Source organism: Suncus etruscus, chromosome 9 (assembly GCF_024139225.1).
Source record: "Suncus etruscus isolate mSunEtr1 chromosome 9, mSunEtr1.pri.cur, whole genome shotgun sequence".
NCBI lineage: Eukaryota > Metazoa > Chordata > Mammalia > Eulipotyphla > Soricidae > Suncus > Suncus etruscus.
The window spans coordinates 90774619-90793795 of record NC_064856.1 but is presented as its reverse complement, the minus strand read 5'-3'; the positions used below and the strand labels follow the sequence as shown (position 1 = coordinate 90793795).

Here is a 19177-nt window from a genome sequence, read left to right as displayed (position 1 = left end):
GTGTTCCAGAGAAAAGTAGTGATTTCACTGAAAGGAAAAATATCTATTTACACCTTAGTGTGTGCTGCAAGAAACTAAACTAAAATATACACACAAAAAATCCCCCAAAAATGGCACTTTGTTAAAGGCATATGATATATCATAAAGGAATTATGAGAGAGTGCCTGAAACATTTTAAAAATATTTTTTATTTAAGCATATTTGTTACAAAATTATTCATACTTGAGTTTCAATCATAGAATGTACACCGCCCTTCACCGGTGCACTTTCCCCACCACCAGTGTCCCTTGTTTCCTTCCCCTTCACCCTCCTCTGCCTATGTCAGGGGCAGACATTTTGCTTTTTCTCTCTAGCTCTCTTTTCCTTTATGACACTGAGGTTTGCAAAATTTTCTCTATGACACCGTGGTTTGCAATATTGTTAATTAAAGGGTACCATGCATGTCATTTATCAATTTTCAGCATCCAGTGCTTGTCCAGAGTGATATATTCCAACTTTCAATGTCATAATGTACCTTTCTCTATTCTAACTGAACTCACCACTTTTTTATGGCAAGCTTCCTATCATGGACTAGTCCTCCTGTCCCTCATCCCTATTTTTTCTAGATAATATTACCATATTGCCATTTATTATTCTTATATGCCACAAATGATTATTCTGTGTCTACACCTCTCCTTCTGACTCATTTCACTCAGAATAATAATATGATGTGTTGATGTATGTACAGATGATGCACTGTGCATGGCTCAGTTTTTTTGTGTAGTCACAAGTGCAACAGAAGCTACACACCCGTACATTATATCCACTCATTGTATGATAGACTGGATTAAAGAAAAAACTCCCTGCTGAACTAAACTCTGTGACATATGACACAGTAAAGATAATTTGTGAAATTCACAATTGTGATCAAATCCAGGCTATTCACCACCCTGGGTGAGAGTATGGATGCCCACTACTAGCATCTTCTCCATGACGAAGTGAAGTGGCTGTTCAGGGGAAGGATGCTCTCCTGCCTTGTTGGCAAGAGGGAAAAAGTAGTGCTCTCCTGTGAGAGCAGAACTCTGACTTTGTACAGCCCCAGTTGGACAAGGAATGGTAGCTAAACTTGTGTATTTGGCAGACATTGTTAATTTTCTCTATGAATTTAATTTTTCTCTGCAGGGGAGTTTCACAAGTAGTTTTTACAGTGAGACATAAGATGGATGTGTTCAAAAAAGAATCTGATTCTAGGATAGCTGTGTCTGAGAAGGATATATTGAAATGTTTCCACTCTTCCAAAAAAATCTGATTGGCACTTATATTATGCAGAAAGTCATAATCAATATAAAAAAAAACAGAATTTAAGGGCATTAGCTCACAACTTTAATCATGAATACTCTGAACATGAGAATTCACAGAAAAGAAAACTCTGGATTGAGAATTTCTTCATGGAAGAAGCCCACTCTTGTGCAAAATAAAATATGTGTTTTAAGATCACTCCAGGCACTGTATTTCTAAACACCAACCAACCTGGTCTGAAAAAGCAGGGTAGCAGAAAATAAATAATAAACCAAGCTAGCCAGAAAAAAATGATTATGGAGTCCATGGCCTTTTACCTTGTACTCTCTGCCTCGAGCCCAAAAAGCTAGACATCTCTCTCTTTATTAAAACCAATTCCCAAAACCAGGAGGTTTCAGGTCAAGAGAGAGAGACAAAAGTAAATATTCAGTGGAATTTTATATATCAGAGGAAGAGGTTTAAGAAAGGATGACTTTGGGGGAACATTTTTATTTAGGGTTGATACTGGGTATCATCTTACATGCTTGGAGCCGGCCGCCGGGGCTGCACACAGGGCGCACACTGACATAGGCTAGGACCAGAATCCTGACTTCTGGAGCGGCTGCCCGGCACACAGAAGAGCCAAATTAAAATGTAAAGAGACACATGTGGCTCGTGAGCCGCAGGTTGCCGACCACAGTCTTAGACCAGGGCAACTCCCTTTCTAATCTCCCAATATTTAGTGTGCCTTTGAAAAAAGAAAAAGAACATTTTTTCCTTCTTTCTTTTTCTCTACGTATTTCATGCTTGTGATTGTTTGGTAGTTTTCTTTATTACTGTGGTGCATTTTTGTAGTTGCTGGTTTCAGGTTTATTTATTATTTTTGTATTTTTTGTCATGTTTTTCTTCTTTTTTTCACATTCTTCTTTTAAATTGATATTTATAAACTCTAGATGGACTCTTCAATTGCTTTTTGGGTTTTTTTTTCCTATTTTTTTTTCTTTTCTTTTTTTTTTTTTTTGGTTTTGGTTTTTGGGCCACACCCGTTTGACGCTCAGAGGTTACTCCTGGCTATGCGTTCAGAAATCGCCCCTGGCTTGGGGGGACCATATGGGACGCCGGGGGATCGAACCGTGGTCCATCCTATGCTAGCGCTTGAAAGGCAGACACCTTACCTCTAGCGCCACCTTCCCGGCCCCTATTTTTTCTTTTCTTTTCAAACAGAATCACATAACCTGAATTATCTTGTTCTGCCTCATAAATTGAGGGAAAAAATGGATGGTATCAAGACCAAACAGTCATATGAACATTGATTAGAAATTAAAAAAATGATCACACTTAAACACCAAATCTAAAGCCATGACAACAGAATCGATACCCAATCTAAAACAGGCTAGATACAAAGGTTACCACTTATAACAGTAGCTCTGGAATAACAGGAGGGGGATTTGGGGTGCATGCTGGGAACAAGAGTGGAAGGAGGACAACACTGGTAGTGGGAATTCCCCTGATCCAATGTTACTATGTACCTAAAATATTACTGTAAAAGATTTGTAATTCACTTTGGTCACAATAAAAATTATTGAAAAATAGAAAAAGTTGCCAAAAATTGACTAAACTTTCTAAATTTAAAAAATATTTTGAAATTAATCTGCCAAAGTTATAATTAACCTTTGAAAGGTAATCATACAGGATACATCCTATGAGCCTATGATGTATTAAATACTTATTTTTGCCTTCATACCTTTTGACAAACATTATGTTGTCTATTTTTTATTACCTTTGTTTTATAATAGAATACATTGAAACTAATTTAAGTAATATGCTCACTTTTTAAACATCAGTGAAAGCATTTGAATCTAGTAATTTCCCTCAAGTTTAGCTTTTAAGACAATTATATTATAGAAGTAGTTTTAACACATTGAATTCAATGTGTACTACCAGTGACTTGGACTTGGACTTGGCTTAATTAACACAAACGACAGCAGCACTGGAGTCAATGTGTTAAGTGCATGTTAGCTCCACATTAGCAAAATTTAATATGTGCATTGTTTTTATCACAGTGATTCTGCTGCTTGAAAATTTCTTAAAAAATTAAGAAGAGCATACATAATTTAGATATAATTAACTTAAAATTACTGTGATTTCCAGCAATAGAGACATGCATATCTTTAAATCTATTTATAGAAGTTATATTGCTTTGAAAAGATTGAGGTCGGGATGTGTGTATAGATATGAAATTGTGACAAGATTGAATTCCCAAAAGAGAATATTCAATGATTTGTTTTGTATAACCAGTCATATATTAGATAGTTATAAGTTGATACTAAGAGAATGCATATACATTGGAAAGCTTGAGAAATGTGCAAGAAATTCATAACATTGGCTATTCATTGGGAAAGAAATTTCATAGCTGATGTCAAATACACCTGTATATGCTTTAGAAAACGGTTCTGTTTTTTTTTTTTTTTTTTTACTAGTATACGATAATATAGGAGGGTAGAAATAGGAACCCATTCTATTTCATCATGCATTATTTCCCTGGATTGTGAACTGTTGTCTGGAAAGTTTTGTCCTCTGTCAAATGGCATTATAATGACCATTTGCTGTGTTGGGGCATCCTTTGAAAGCAATCACTATGTCTGCTTGCTTACAGTGATTATATTCCCTGCTGAAAACTAGAGCAAAGCAGTGTGAACATTATACTCCATCTTGAGCAGCTCTGGTTTACGGTTTCATTCACTTTTGTTAAACATGATTTCCATCTTCCCTTGCACTTCTGTGTAGCATATACAAGTAAGATGATAGAATTAAAATATTCCCTGAAGTCCTCTGGTTTGGAAGTTATTTATTACATTCATAATGCTTAACAATGTATAGAAGCTGGATTCAACCATAGTAAACTCTTGTAAAAATAGAGAATATGTTATACATTTGGTAAAAAAAAAAAAAAGGCCAGTATTGATTCAGTTAGTGCTTCACAACTTGAAGATCACATTTGAAACTAGGAAGTTTTAAAAAAGAAAGAAAGAACTCTGCTCACCTCATACCTTGAGAATTGTTTTCTTAATCTAGGACAGTTCTTAAGCATATAAAAGATGGAAAAATCGGGGTGTTTCCTAGCTGATCACGGTTTACCACTATATTGAGAAGTATTCAGTACAGTGAATACAGTTCAATGCAGTTCCAACTATTTATATAAGCAGTATTTTTTATGAAATATGTTGCCAAACAGACCTCTCAACTTCTAGATGATCTTATCATTTGTCCTCATGTAGCAGGAATATCACTAGTGGTGTCTCTGTTAGTGTTTTTAATTTATGAGTTGTACTTTTAGATTAAATAAAACATGCATAAATAAAACCTTGGATATAATTATATATTAATTTTTATTTCCAATAATAGTTGTCTATTGTTTTCTTGTTACCAAACCATTAAACTCCCCAAAGAATTGAAATTCAAACAGACTCTTCTGTTAGTGTGTAAACAATGTAGGTGGCTTTGCTGGTTCTTAAATTCAGGGTATTGTTCTAGAAAATATATGTTTAAAATATATATATCAGGTTATTTAAAGATTACTTGAATTTTTCTGAGATTGTTATCAACTTTTGTTGTTGAGTTTGATTCTTACCTGGCAGTGTTCAAAACTTACTCCTGTGTTCTTGCTCATAGATCACTGTTGGTACTCATTGGGTGACCATATGGGGTACTGGGAATTGAAACATGTTTTTCATGTAAAAATTTACCTTACACACTCTACTCTCTCTCTAGCTCCATTTTGCACTGATTTTAACATAGTTTTAAAATAGCATTATCTAAGTGTAAAATGTTGTATTCTGCATTGGGTTCAGAGATGTGATAAGGATGTTTTTGGCAAAATAATTATCTCTAATTCAGACTTCTCTCCCTAATTCACTCTCTCTTGAATCACATGAGTCAAGGTTTAAGTAAAAGGCACATATATATTAATTTTTAGTAGCATCAGGATATACCCAATACTTGTGAAGATCATCTTTTTTTATTCTGCCAATGATAAGAACACATTTCTTGACTTTTGAAGTGAATGACACAAATACTGCCTTTCTGCACTATAAATGGAGAAATGCTTGTTTTTGTTAAACTATATTTGTACAAGTCATTACCATAGTAGCTTAGCACTTTGACAAGCACATGATTTTAACACAAAACAACTCCAATTTTCCCAGTTGAATTTTAATGTAGCTCTTTTATATAAAAACAGCACTTCGATAGACTTTTATTGATGTGAACCTTTTAAAATTGTTTTTTCTAGAGGTAATGTAGAGTTCATCTGGAATGCCCACTCAGTAGTTTTACAGTTTGTCTCTAGGTGAATTTTCTTTGTTCAACAGCATATTGAAATCCCATCTTAACAAAAGCTGTGGTCAGCAAATATACTAGAATAATATATCTTCAATCTTCCCTTTAACTATTGGTTCCTAATGAATATACTTGTCCCCCTCTAAATCTATAGCAAAGTATGAAAAATTGTTAGAAATACAAATTTGGGAACTTCCGTACTCTATTTGGGGATTTCTGAATTGTCTATTGTCCCACAGATTTGTGATATAATATCACATTACCTGGACATTTTCCATCAATTTTATTTCTTACAAATAGCATTTGTTTCAAATACAAAAAAAATCTTAACTCAAATAATGTGAGATTCAAGAGGTTATTCCAATAATAAAAAAAGTGAATTTTGAATTAAGAAGGGGGAAATTTTATAATGGGTACAATATTTATGATACAATGGGTACCATAAAATCTGCAGCATACCAGAGTCAGACAAAGAAAGATTTTTATGTTTTATAAAGGATTAAATAAAGCTACAGTGAACTAGATATGGGTACTGGAGAAATAGCTCCAAGATTGAGCAATGGTGTTTCTTATGCAAGAGGTCAAGATTCATCTCCAGATCACAAGACCCCCTGAACAGTAAAGGAAGACATAGACAAACACAGAACTGGGACCAGTACTAGAAAAATTCCTGGTGTGTGTCCCTGACCCCCTAATTACTAGGAATAGTAAAAGTGATGGATGAGTGGAGGTAGAATGATTAGATATGGTTTTGGACTTTTTTTTTATCTTTGAAATAGGTTTACTATTGCAATAATTAAAGATGATGTGTACAGTCTACCTTCAGGGGCTCAAAGAGGGAGAGAAAGAAATGATGTTGTTGAGTTTTTGTTTTTTTTGCCTACACATGACAATGCTCAAGGATCACTCCTGATGAACTAGGGGACAATATAGGGTAGGGTATCAGGAATTAAGCAAGGGTTTGCCACATGCAATGCAAGCACCCTACCTTTTTTAATATCTATCTAGCTCCCATATATGAGAAATCTTATTCAAAATATTATTAATAAGAAGTTTCTTACAATGGATCAGTAAAGATAAAAATATTGGGTAATTATTTTCAAAGTGAGAATTGTTAGAGTCTATGTTTAGCCTTTTCTTTAATTTTCATGGGGGGGACATCCTTAAATATTGGCTATAATCTAGGTAACAGTGAGTGCCTCACTGTTTCTCAGGCAGAATACTATTTCTGTTTTTTTTAGTGACAAACATAATTTTAATATAATTATTTTTAGATAAACCACTGTGATGATTCATTAAGCAAAAAATAAGCTTTTATCATTTTATAAATAAAGGCTAAACTTAGCCTTGACATCAGTTTATGTGTGTATTCAATCAAATTCATATCTTTGTATATGAGGGGTCTGTATGGAATTCATGACTTGTATGTGTTAAGCCCCAGATTTGATCTCCAACACCATGATTTTAAAATAAATTAAATAAACCTGAAGAATTGAAGTAAGTCCTCACAAAATTCTAAGGAATCTGAGAAAAGCCTATAGATGTGTCTCTTGAATGAAAAAGAAAACAAATATTTGCAGACCTGAGATGACTCACAATGGAAAATATCCACCTGAATTCATCACTTTAAGCCAAAGTACATGTGATAAAGAATTTTCTTTGCATGTTGCTGACTTTAATGTAAGTCCTAGAACCACATATTTTTCCTGAGTACTACCCTAGAATGATCCTTAAGTATAGATTCATGAATGGTCTTTAAGCACCTCGGGTGTGGTGCCCTCACAAAAAGAAGCAAAAGATTCCAATCTTTGAATCAGCAACTGGGGATGGTTACATTTGACTATGATGTCATTAAAAACAGATCAGTATTCTGTGACATGACCCAATTTATAAGGCTGGAGCTTAGAATCCCAGGTTAAAAAGAGTTTTCCTAGGATAAAGAGTTTTTCAATTATGTTCCATCAGTTCCAGTGCTCATCCGCAAACCACCCTTCAGTTTCCAACAAAGCCAAATGGGAGACAAAAGTTGGTATATCCTTGCTCCTCCAAACAGAAACATTCTGCTCTCTCTGTTTGACTTATGAGCTTAAGACTGAAATTCTTTTTAAAGAAAGGGATCCAGCTGCTTACATTTTAAAAAAATAATTAATCAATTAACCAAAGAAATCACTCCGGCCCAAAACATTTCTTGGATTAATGTAAAGATCCTGCTGGCTAGATTCCTAGATTCTAGAAGTTTAATGCACTTTGGAGTGCTTGAATAACCTATTGATCAAAACCCAGTTTCTAGGTCTATATTTGTATTCTCATATTTATGTTCTTTCACTTGCTTGTTTTTCTCCAAATTATTGCCATTTTTCTATTTTTTTTCACACTCAAATTCTAAATAGAAAATTATACAGTAGTTGGCCCCAGGCAATGAAGCCAATATTTTGTATATATGAGCAAATGTATTGTATAAAGACATATCTTAATTGGCAAAATTTAGATTGCATGTGAGTGACTTTCTATATATAAATTTTCTGGGGGCCAAAGCAATAGTACAGTGGGTAGGGTGCTTGCTTTGTACATGGCCAACCCAGATTCAGACAACATGAACCCCATAGATTCTCTGCCACAGTGATCCTTGAGTACAGAACCAGGAGTAAGCCCTGAGGACAGCTAAGTATAGTCCAAAAACTAAAAAAATGCAAAAATAAAATAATCTCAATGACATTTTCCTAAAGGTAGAATCGATTACAGATAGTTAGACTTGTTGTTTTAATTAATTTATTTATATATTGAGGTACCATAGATTGTATTTCATTTTGTGACAGTGTCATGACTATAATGTCCCAGCAACACACCCATCAGTGTGATTTACTTTCCTCCAGCTGTTACCCATTCCTCATTTATGTGGACCATAGCTTGAGTCCATTGGTTGTTGCCTTAGAAAGCCTTATTTTGTTTCTATTATATTTCTTCTGCCTTTTTTATACTTTCAGATCTTGACTTAAATAAATTAAAAATGTGTGGCAATATACTTACGGTTTGAACCACATCTTCTTTATGACAAGATCAATTCAGTTGTTCTTAATCCCTTTCTTAAAACAAAAATTGGTAAATAAGTAAGCTATCCAGTCTCCAATAGCTTCAAAATATAGTAATATGAAATAGAATAGGATTTTACCCATCATCTATGGAGGGGGAATAAAATGTTTTCACAATTTAGAAACCCTCTCTCTCTTAAAAAAAAAAAGGCTTTTATTTTGTTTTAAAGGGGATTTTAATTACGAAGAAACTCTTGAGTCCTCCCTTGGGGAATAGTATTTTTACAATGATAATGCCTTTTCTTGAAGTAACTCTCCTTAAAAAATGTCTGTGTTGGAAGCCCCTTAGAATTTACTGAAATGCAAATATCCTCAGTGGGTTTTCAAATATCCACTTAGGGAGGAAGATTGATACAATCATGAGAGCTGACATCTGGTACAATTGGATATTTACAGTTTAGACTTCACAGAGGTCTTTTGAAAATGACTTTTGCAGATTAGCTTGTACCATATTTAGCTTACAGGCATTGCATCAAATTGAGATACATTTTCATGTCCCATTGACTTAACTTCTTTTGGAAAATATTTCTATCAGATGACTCCCCATTTCTTTGTGAGTCCATCCTTCTTATCAAGGTGTGTTCTTCCTTGGGAAATTGTGTTTACTGAATCAGTGCATTTCTTCTGTCTGCTGCTTTTGCCTAGGTGCAGGGAAAGGTCTCCTCTAATTCTCACCTGCAACACCTCCCAAAATACCCTCCTCCAGACTCCTACCTTAATTGTTAGAACCATTCACTGCTCTCCAGGATTTGAAATTTGTCTAGTAATCTGAAGAGACGTATCTTAATTGAGTGACTGTTCTACCAGGCTAGTTGTGTCCGATTAAAACTAAGGATCGGATACTTCAATTGTACTTGGATTTATTCCTTTGAGTTCTTTATAGCTATATGATAGCTCCTTTCTGTGTTTGGGGGTTAACCCACAAAACATAAATGACAAGCAAAATATAAATTCCTTATAAAGTTATAATGAATGAGTGAATGAAAGTGATGCAGGAGCGGTGATGGTGGGTCTCGGTGGTCGTTCACACTTTCCAGGTTCTTCAGTCTTGAGAGTATTGAGTAATAATGATGCTCAGACTCAAAAGTTAGAATGTACAATGTTTATTGGAAAGTAAAAAGGTGTTCCCCTGGTGGGGAGGAACTTAGTATCTGAATTATGTGCTCGTTCTTGTGAGGGTTTTTTATAGGAAAACTGAGTCTTTGTGCAGGCTGTGTCTTTTATCAATTGATTAGAAACTGTTATAAAGAATGCAAGAACCCTACAGTTTTCTTGCTGGTCTGAGACATGTGGGTTTGTCGAATTGCTTTAGGCATTGTCCATTATGGTACCCTCCTTGATGGGGCATTATTCTATGGTTCCAGAAGAAGGTATTAGAAAGACCTTGGGGATGCAGTATGTATCAGATTAATGGAGACAAATGGAACGCTGGCAAGGGGAACTGACACTTTCTCTTTCAAAATGATGTGAAACCATTCTAGAGCTCCAGTGCTTAGTTTTTTTCCTCAATACATTACTTGTTTAGTTATTAACGTGCTTATTTATTTTCTTGCAAGTGCCATGCCCCGGACAACCTAAAGAATGATTTCCAGAACCCACATTTAAAGAGATAGAGTGCTAGTATCTCTCATTCTAATTGATTAAAAAAAAAAAAGAGAGATAACTCCAAACACTTCTAAAAATAATTTGCTACCATTTCTACATCAGACTGATGGAACGTTTATTTAAAAAAAATTCCTCTTTGATGCATTAATCAATTTCCAAAAGTATGATATTTCACACTCTTACACAGATGTTGAAGGGTGACAGATAAGACAAAATAGTTGGTAGATGCTGAGTTTATTTGATATGTTTTGTTTTATGTACATATTTTTGTGTTTTTATCATAACAATTCTGATTAAATAATTTATATAATCTATATCAGGGGTAGCAAACAGGATTTTTACCCGCACTCAAAATGGCAAAATACAATATGTGTTTAATATATTACTGTTAAAATTATTTTTGTATGAGTGTTTGTTTTGGCAGGTCACTGCGTGGTGTGGATCTCTGACTCTCACAGTTTAATATTTTTGCTCTTTGTGTCAAACTTGTTTGCCACCCTTGAATTATATATTTAATCATGTTTTATAATATATATTAAATGAGGTAATGCATTGTGTTGTTTAAATCTTAAGATATGCGTTTAGTGTTTGCTTTGGCAGCACATATACTAAAATTGAAACGATCCAGAGAAGATTAGCATGACCCCTGCACAAGGATGACACGCAAATTTGTGAAGTGTTTCAGATTAAAAAAAAAGATACCCGTTTAGCAATGTTGTTTCTTTTATATTATTTTTTCCTTTTATGTTATTAATGATCACAGATCTATTTCAAGTGAACTCATATTCCTCACAAATATTCTGTGAAGTTGAACAGATAATGTGTTATAGGAATATACTCAGTTGAAAAATAGTTTTTATGACGTGTCTATTGTTAAAAAGGATAACCATTGAATACAACCTACGGAATATAACCTATAATTTCCCAGATATGTATTAGTAGAATTATATTAGCTTTATAAAAAGTGATTATATTTTTTTCTTTCTTATATATCCCAGGAGTATCACATTTTAAAAGGGTATAATTTTTGAAGTCTCTGTAAAGAAAACTTTGAGTTTGCCAATTGAAAGCACATATATTTTATTTAGATTATGGCAAAAATGAATACAGTGAATCCATTTCGCAAAACTGGCTTGTGGCAAAAGAGCTTCTATTGAAGCTGCACCAATTATTCATAAAATACTAAGCAATTGGTAACTTTTAGATTTAGAATATGGCTGCATTATAGTTGGATTGTGGGAAAATGGGAATTATACAAAATCTAGAATGTGAAAAGTAACAGAAGTCAAACAATAAGTGAAAAGAATTATTTCTTCAAATGTCAGCTATGAGTTTTGATTACATAAAATTATCACTGAGACATGAAGTTGAAAATGTTGAACTTTGCATCTTTCAAATGTGTCTCCTTGTTTTAGGATCTAGTTCACATATTTGATTTGTCACTTAACATATATACTTTACTACTCTATACAATTTGTATTATAGTTACATTCTGTCATTTCATATATTTCATTTTTACATTCTGTCATTTCATATATTTCATTTATTTATACAATATAATTTGAGATCTAGTTATGGAGCATACCATAAAAGTTATGTATGCTAATGTGTGTTGGCAGGGATTAAACTTGTAAGTCAAGTGCTCTACCGCTGAACTACATCTCCTACTCAGAATTTCACCTGTTTTTTTTTTTTGTACTTATTATTGGTATAAACCAAACTAGAGCACATTTATAAAAATTTCCTTTCTCAAAGCCTCAATTAGAAATATATTTTATTAACTCTGAAACATGGGATCTTAAGCTGGCACTGTTGACATTCAGACTGGATGCTTTGTTATAGGATGTTTAACAGATCCCTGGTTCTGCTCATTGGCTACTAGTAGCACCTCTTCATCATAGTTACATCGTCACCAGTGCCTCTCAGGTGAGAACCACTGTTCTCTAAAGGCTGTATTGTAGGGAAGAAATAGTATTTGTGTTAGATATTTTTGGGGTTGTGGAACATGTGTTTATTCATATTTAAACTGTACTTTGTTTGACTCATGCACTTTTTAAAATTCTTGTGGTAGGTTTCTCAGACTTGAAATCTTAAGATATAATAAAGGAGGAAACAAATGAAAAAAAATGAAATATATTTTAACAGAGAAATCAATAAGCCATATATCTTGCTTGCTTTTCTGTTTACTTAAGTGATTTTCTCGATTAGTCTGTAACCCTAAATAAAAGAATAAATTGTGGTTTTCTTTTCACTTTATCCCTATCTCCTAAAAGAATGCATAACCTATTCACAGAAGAGTGTGTACAAATTTGTTCAGTTAGCAAATGAATGTGAATGTGATGGTACAGGGATGAATGAATGGAGGGATAGAACAGACAAATAGAGAGGTGCCTGAGTTATTGATTACATATAAAATATTTTAAGATACCAAATCAAGGTATACATTTAAGCTGTTATAGTGGATTTTCACTTTTGGTATCAGATTTAGTTCTTCTGGATATCTTGTTTCTATTTTTTTCTTGACATTTTACAGAAACATTGTTTGAGTCTCTAAAGCAGAAGTTTCTAACTTACTCTACCATCACTTTTTCAGAAAAAAAAACCAAAACCATCATTTATCATCCCCTTGGAAATCTCCCTTTTTTAAGCAAAAAAGAAAATTCAAAATGAATTCAAATTGCCCCACTATATTTTTCCATTCCAGTACCTTAGGCTGGGAGGGATGATAGAACTCTGGAAAATTCTGCTCTGAGCTTTAAGAAATATTTAATGTGTTTAAGTAATGATAAGATAACTGTAATTGAGAATAATGGTAGAAGAAAGACATATGCTGGCATTTTTATTGAGCATTTGTTATATCCCAAGTACTACTTAGGAGGTTTAGGAAGAAATATTGCCTTGTCCGAAAGAAAATAATAGCCACCAATACTTCCCAGGTTGTCCTGTCCTGCCTGGTATCTCTGAGGCATTCTCAGAAAGAGGGGTGTAAAGCAGATACCGCTTTTTGCATGATCTATAGCAGCTCAATGTCACACCCAAACCCCTCAAACAGAAACAGTTTAACTCTGTAACTTAACATTATCAGATTTCCGAGCCTCCAATATTTTTAGAACTATAAATCCTGGACAGCCTGGTCATATGTGGCTCCTGGACACCTCAACATTTTATAGTAGTGTCAGCAGTAGTAGCATAGGAAATTGGGTGGGGAAAGTTGCATAGTAATTTACCAACCTCAGTGAACTTAAACAGTGACACAGAAGACAATTAACTACAACCACAGTTCATAGACTGACTTTATTAACACCATGGACAAATATAAAGGTCATTTCAAATTAACGTGTGTTGATATAAGTTTTGATAATTCAGTTGCTGTTGTGTTGTAACAAGCAATATGAGATGCATTGTTTGAACCTACATGGAGACAAATTATGATGGTGGGTGGGAAACTGGGGACAGTGTTAAAGGGACGATCACACTGGTGTTGGGATTGATCAGTGTCTGAATATGTTATGCCTCAAGCAACCTATTAAACAAATTTTAAATCTTGTTGTTATAATACAAAATTAGAAAAATACCTATTGAATTATATAAACTAAAAAAAAAACAAATACCTAAGGTAATAATACTAGAATAAAATCACATCCCAGAAAGTCCAAGTGATAAGAAAAATACTTCGAATCTTTGATTTGTATTTCAGACTCATTGTAATCTTATTTTATTTTTACTTTTCTTCCATACATATTTTGATTTCAGAAGTATGTCCTCTCCTACAATCCTCCTCTACTAAATTAAATTATTCTATGACATCAGTTTTTTTACTGTTATTCTAGACAGAAATGGGACAAAGACATATGTTTAGGCACTTAGAGTTTTAGATTGGAAGAAAGAACTGTTTTTTCTTGTCACATAAATGAGGAAGCTATATTTCTTCTAGTTATTTGTCCATAGTACTACATTGTGGATTGTGTGATTTATGAACAGAGAACTCTCTCAAGGAGCTATTTGTTTATTGATTTTCATGAGATCATTTTATCTTCACCTCACTAGTTATGAAACAATAATACATGTCTTAGTTAAAGGTATGCCCAAGTTATTCATGGTGCTTGTTCATCTGGTAGGTAGGTTTTTTTTTCTTTGGGTTAAATTTAGTTCCCCCCACATATATATTCATGTCCTGATTCTCAATTCTTTAAACTGACACCTTATTTTGAAATGGGATCATTGCTGTTATAATTACTTTTGATAAAGTCATACCATGAGTTGGGTGGGTACTTAATCTAATCTTATGACCTTGCAAGAAGACTCAATGAAGGAAGTTCTTCTACAGACATCAGAGCATGGCTTTGCCATTACCTGAGTATTAACATCTAGTTTTCAGAATAACTATACTATTAATTTATATTGCTTTGTTGTTGTTGTTTTTTTACTTTATTTGGAGGTAATGGCCAGAAGTTTTCAGGCTTACTCATAGCTCTACACTCAGAAAATACTCCTGGTGGGGCTGATGGGGCTATATAGAGCTTCAGGGACTGAACCCTGGCTCCATATACAGAGCAATTGCACTATCCACATTACTATTTCAATAGTCTCAAATTTATATAGTTTTAGACAGCTGTTTGTGGTACTTTGTTAAAAAAAGTCTTATGAAAATAAAATACCACTTTTTATTTGTTTGGAGGTTCCCCCTGATAGAACTTGCCCGGTATTCAAGGCTCTATTCTATACTCAGTATTTAACTGAGTAATGACCCAGGAACCATGCAAGATTAGAGATTCAACTTGGGCCATCCACATAAAAAGTGTGCTTAGCTTATTGAGTTATGTCCCTGCTCTCTTAATACCATTTTTGGGGAGTTTTTGGGCCACACCTGTTTGATGCTCAGGGGTTACTCCTGGCTAAGCGCTCAGAAATTGCCCCTGGCTTGGGGGATCGAACCGCAGTCCTTCCTTGGCTAGCGCTTGCAAGGCAGACACCTTACCTCTAGCGGCACCTCACCGGCCCCTTAATACCATTTTTAAGACCAAATACTTTGAAATATTATTGAGTTCCAGGTTAAAAATATCACAATGATTACTAAGATGGCTGAACATCTTACTAATCAAAATTCAAGATTCAAGATAATCTTAAATATTTCTTAAGGAAATAAAAAAATAGCTATATTGGGGGCCGGCGAGATAGCACGGAGGTAGTGCGTTTGCCTTGCATACTGTGGAAGGACTGTGTTTCGAATCTCGACATTCCATATGGTCCCCCGAGCGGGCCAGGAGTAATTTCTGAGCATAAAGCCAGGAGTAACCCCTGAGCACTGTTGTGTGTGACCCACAATCAAAAAAAAATGCTATATCGAAGGTGCTATAATATTTATTATTTATAATCTTCTCTCTTGATTAAACCTTTTTCACTATCTTTGGAAATCATTCTCTTTATATCATCCCAAACTTCTGATTCACTGTGAGCACCAAAATAACAAATGAATGAGGGAGAGGAGAGGTTAAAAAACTTTGTATCAATAAGATGGCTTTAATCACTACAAACCTTCTCTGTTTCCATGATCACCCGTAAGTAATGAAAATCTATGGTTAGTGGTCTTATATGTAGGTAATCTTTCTGATCTTCTACAAGGCTCTAAGAAGAATTTATATCCCTCATTTACCTAAGGGCAATGTTTGTCTTATAATTTTTGGATGACCATTTATAAAAGTTATATTAATTACGTAGTTCCCTCTTATTAATCTAAACTTTTCATTAAAACTTGGAAGTCAGGCATCTTTTTCTTTGAAAATAAATAAATGACAGTCTCATTTGTATTCTAGGGAACTAGATGTAGTCCTGAGATTTGCACAATTTGTACATTATCCTTTTTAGTATCTACTAATAATGATTCATAGAGTTATTCCTTAATAAAAAGAGATTAATTCAATTTATGGAAATGAGGCAACTTTCTTTAAAAATAACAAGAAACATTTAGTTTTATTGTGATATCAAAACTAATTCATGCTTTTAGATATAAAGTTGAATAAAATAAACAATGAAGGAAACAAACCACCCACAATTGGTCTATATTTCTGTCTTTTATTTTTCACTGTATTTTCATTAATATTTAGTCATTTTGCTTAGTTTTAATTTGCTCTCTTACTATTTCACTTGTCATTAAATTTTTATGCATGATATTCTTTGTATGCATTATAATAATGACTACAATATAATCATTTATTGGTTATTTGTGCTTTCAGTAAATCTTGCTCTTCCTAAGAAATTACTTTTTTAGTAAAATTCTCATCAGTATTTAAAATAATTAAAAATTTCCCATTCAGTGTCTGGTAGACAACTTAGATAGAGCACCTGTCATGATATGTGAGGCTCTGAAATTGAACTATACGATGGAAAAGAAAGGAGAAATGAATATTAATTTTAGAGATACTTAATTACAAGTTAGGTTATTTGATATATAAGCATTAATATCCAAATGCTCCCCATTTGTTAGTAGTATTTTTATAAACATAAATTCTACCATTTCTTTTTGAAAATCTCTAAATTATAGAGATTAATCTGGAGATATAATGATGGTATATATACCATTTATTTTTTTTTTTTTTGCCAAGCCCTAAAGAGGAAGACAAGGTAAAACAGTAACAGCCTCTGAATTCTAAGTAGTTATAAAAATTCTAAGTAGTTATAAAATTATTCAAGATAACAACTATAATTTTGAGCTTATGATATAAAACAGGTGTTGAGTACATACCTAACTTACACATAAGCTGAATTCAGATGGCAGTAATACCTGGTCATTCAAACTTTGTTGAGTACAGACCTGGAGGTTGCTGAACACTGCCATTTTCAGCTCTAGAAGTCCCCAGCACTACTGGGATGGTCTAAGAACCATTTGCATTGCAGTGTCTGGGCAACCTTATATCCTCAGATATTTGCTTTGAACTCCAGGCCCTGTTTTTGGTGCTATGGGTTGAATCAAAATTGGCTATGTGCTTTGTAAGCATCTTACCTGCTATTCTCTCTCCAGACCTAATGTGATTTCATTAACAAATTGTATTGCTGGCATCAATGTCAATGTCATGTGAATAAAATTGTATTATCCCAGCCAACATAATAAATTTAACATGCTAAAAAAGAAACTGTAGGATAAAAATACATAAAAATAAAGTTAAGAATATAAAGAAGAAAAAAATTGGTTCCTTTTGACAACATACTTTTAAAATTAAAATATATATCTTAGCTACATTTCCTAAAAATATCTGCAAGTGTCTATTTAATAGACACTATTTTTTAATTTATTATTATTTTTTTTTATAAATTTTTATTTTGATCAAAATGCATTACAAATCTTTCACAGAATTATTTATGGTACATAGTGACAATGAATAAGGAGCATTCAACCACCAGTTTTGTCCCCCACCACTCCTGTTTTCAGCATGTATCCCATATCTCCCTCCTTTACCCCCAGAATACTAGTGTAACTGGTCTCCACTTTACAGCTTGTTGTAGATTTGGCATCTATTCTGTTGTCATTGACTTTGGGTTTAGTGTTCAAGTCTGATAATTTTTTATTTTCACTACATGTTCATATGACTGGTCCTGGTATCATCCTTTCCCCCCTCTCAATTTATGAGGCTTAATGGTTCAAGTTATGTGATTCTGTTGGAGATAAAAAGGATAAGAAAAAAGAGAAGAAAAGAATTTGGTAGCAGCTACCATAAAAAGAAAAAAAATGCACTCAGCAAAAAAAAAAAATTACCAAATAGTAACCACAAGAGTGGAAAAAGAAAGAAAAAAGTGGAAAAAAAGAGAAGGAAAATAATGTGAAAAACAAACAAAAAAAAACAAAACAAGAAAAAGGAGTGCTGGAGTAGAAGGGTTTGGTGGTCCCCCCACTTTTTTTTTCCATAGGAACAGTAAGTATTGGGGAAGAAAGGAAATTCCCATGTCCTAAGAGATTCAGGGTTTCTCCACCCTTGAAGCATACTGTCATGGGAATAAGCACTGGCTCCATACAGACTCATTGCCACATCCCAAGGGCTTTTTTGTGGTGCCAGGAAACTTTCCTCTCAGTTGTGGATGAGAAAATCAGGCACTGTAGCTAGCGATCTTGGTATTTACACAGGTCATAGGACAAGGAATAAACACTATTTTTAAAATTAGAAAATATACACTTCAGGGGCTGGAGGGATAGCATGGAGGTAGGGTGTTTGCCTTTCATGCAGAAGGACAGTGGTTCGAATCCTGACATCCCATATGGTCCCCTGTGCCTGCCAAGGGCGATTTCTGAGCATAGAGCCAGGAGTAACCCCTGAGTGCTGCCGAATGTGACCCAAAAATAAAAAAATAAAAATAAATAAAAAAAAATATTATATACACCTCACCATTTAAGGAAATAATCTAGAGAGAGAGAGACTACTCATTAGGCAACTTGAATATTTTAATGTCTACTTAATATGATGGAATTTTAAAAGATCACATTTATTGTAATATAGTCTTTTCCAATAATGTTTTGTCACCATAACATAAGTATTTGTTCTAAGAGTTATAGTAATTAAACTGAGGGGAGGGCACTTGTCATTCTCAAGGATGACCTTGGTACTCTATATGCTCTTCCGAACCCCACATGTAATGTTTCTGAGCATAGGCCAGGAGTAAGCACTGAGCACTAGAGTGTGGACCCAAAAATGAACAAAAAGTATCTGGTGTTTATAGAGGCCACTTCAGATTCCATTGTTCAGTTGTTATTCCCTTCTAATGTTTTCTCCTGCAAGGCAGAACCTTGCTATTATGGATTCCTCAAAAATAATTTTGATTTATCAGAACTGGGTATAAAGGTTTTCTTTTCTGTTTTAGTTATATCATGTATATTCTTTTATGATTTCTTTCTATCTATC

At 33.9% G+C, this 19177-nt stretch overlaps 1 protein-coding gene and 1 non-coding gene across 2 annotated transcripts in view; both read left to right on the top strand.

Moving 5' to 3' along the window:
• The window catches only part of LRRC4C (leucine rich repeat containing 4C), a 1094185-nt gene that overhangs the window by 82005 nt on the left and 993003 nt on the right, over window positions 1-19177 (top strand). The gene's annotated exons all lie outside the window — the stretch shown is intronic.
• LOC126019810 (U6 spliceosomal RNA) lies at window positions 10874-10980 on the top strand. Its single transcript, XR_007499431.1, has one exon. It is a non-coding gene; the product is annotated as a U6 spliceosomal RNA (small nuclear RNA).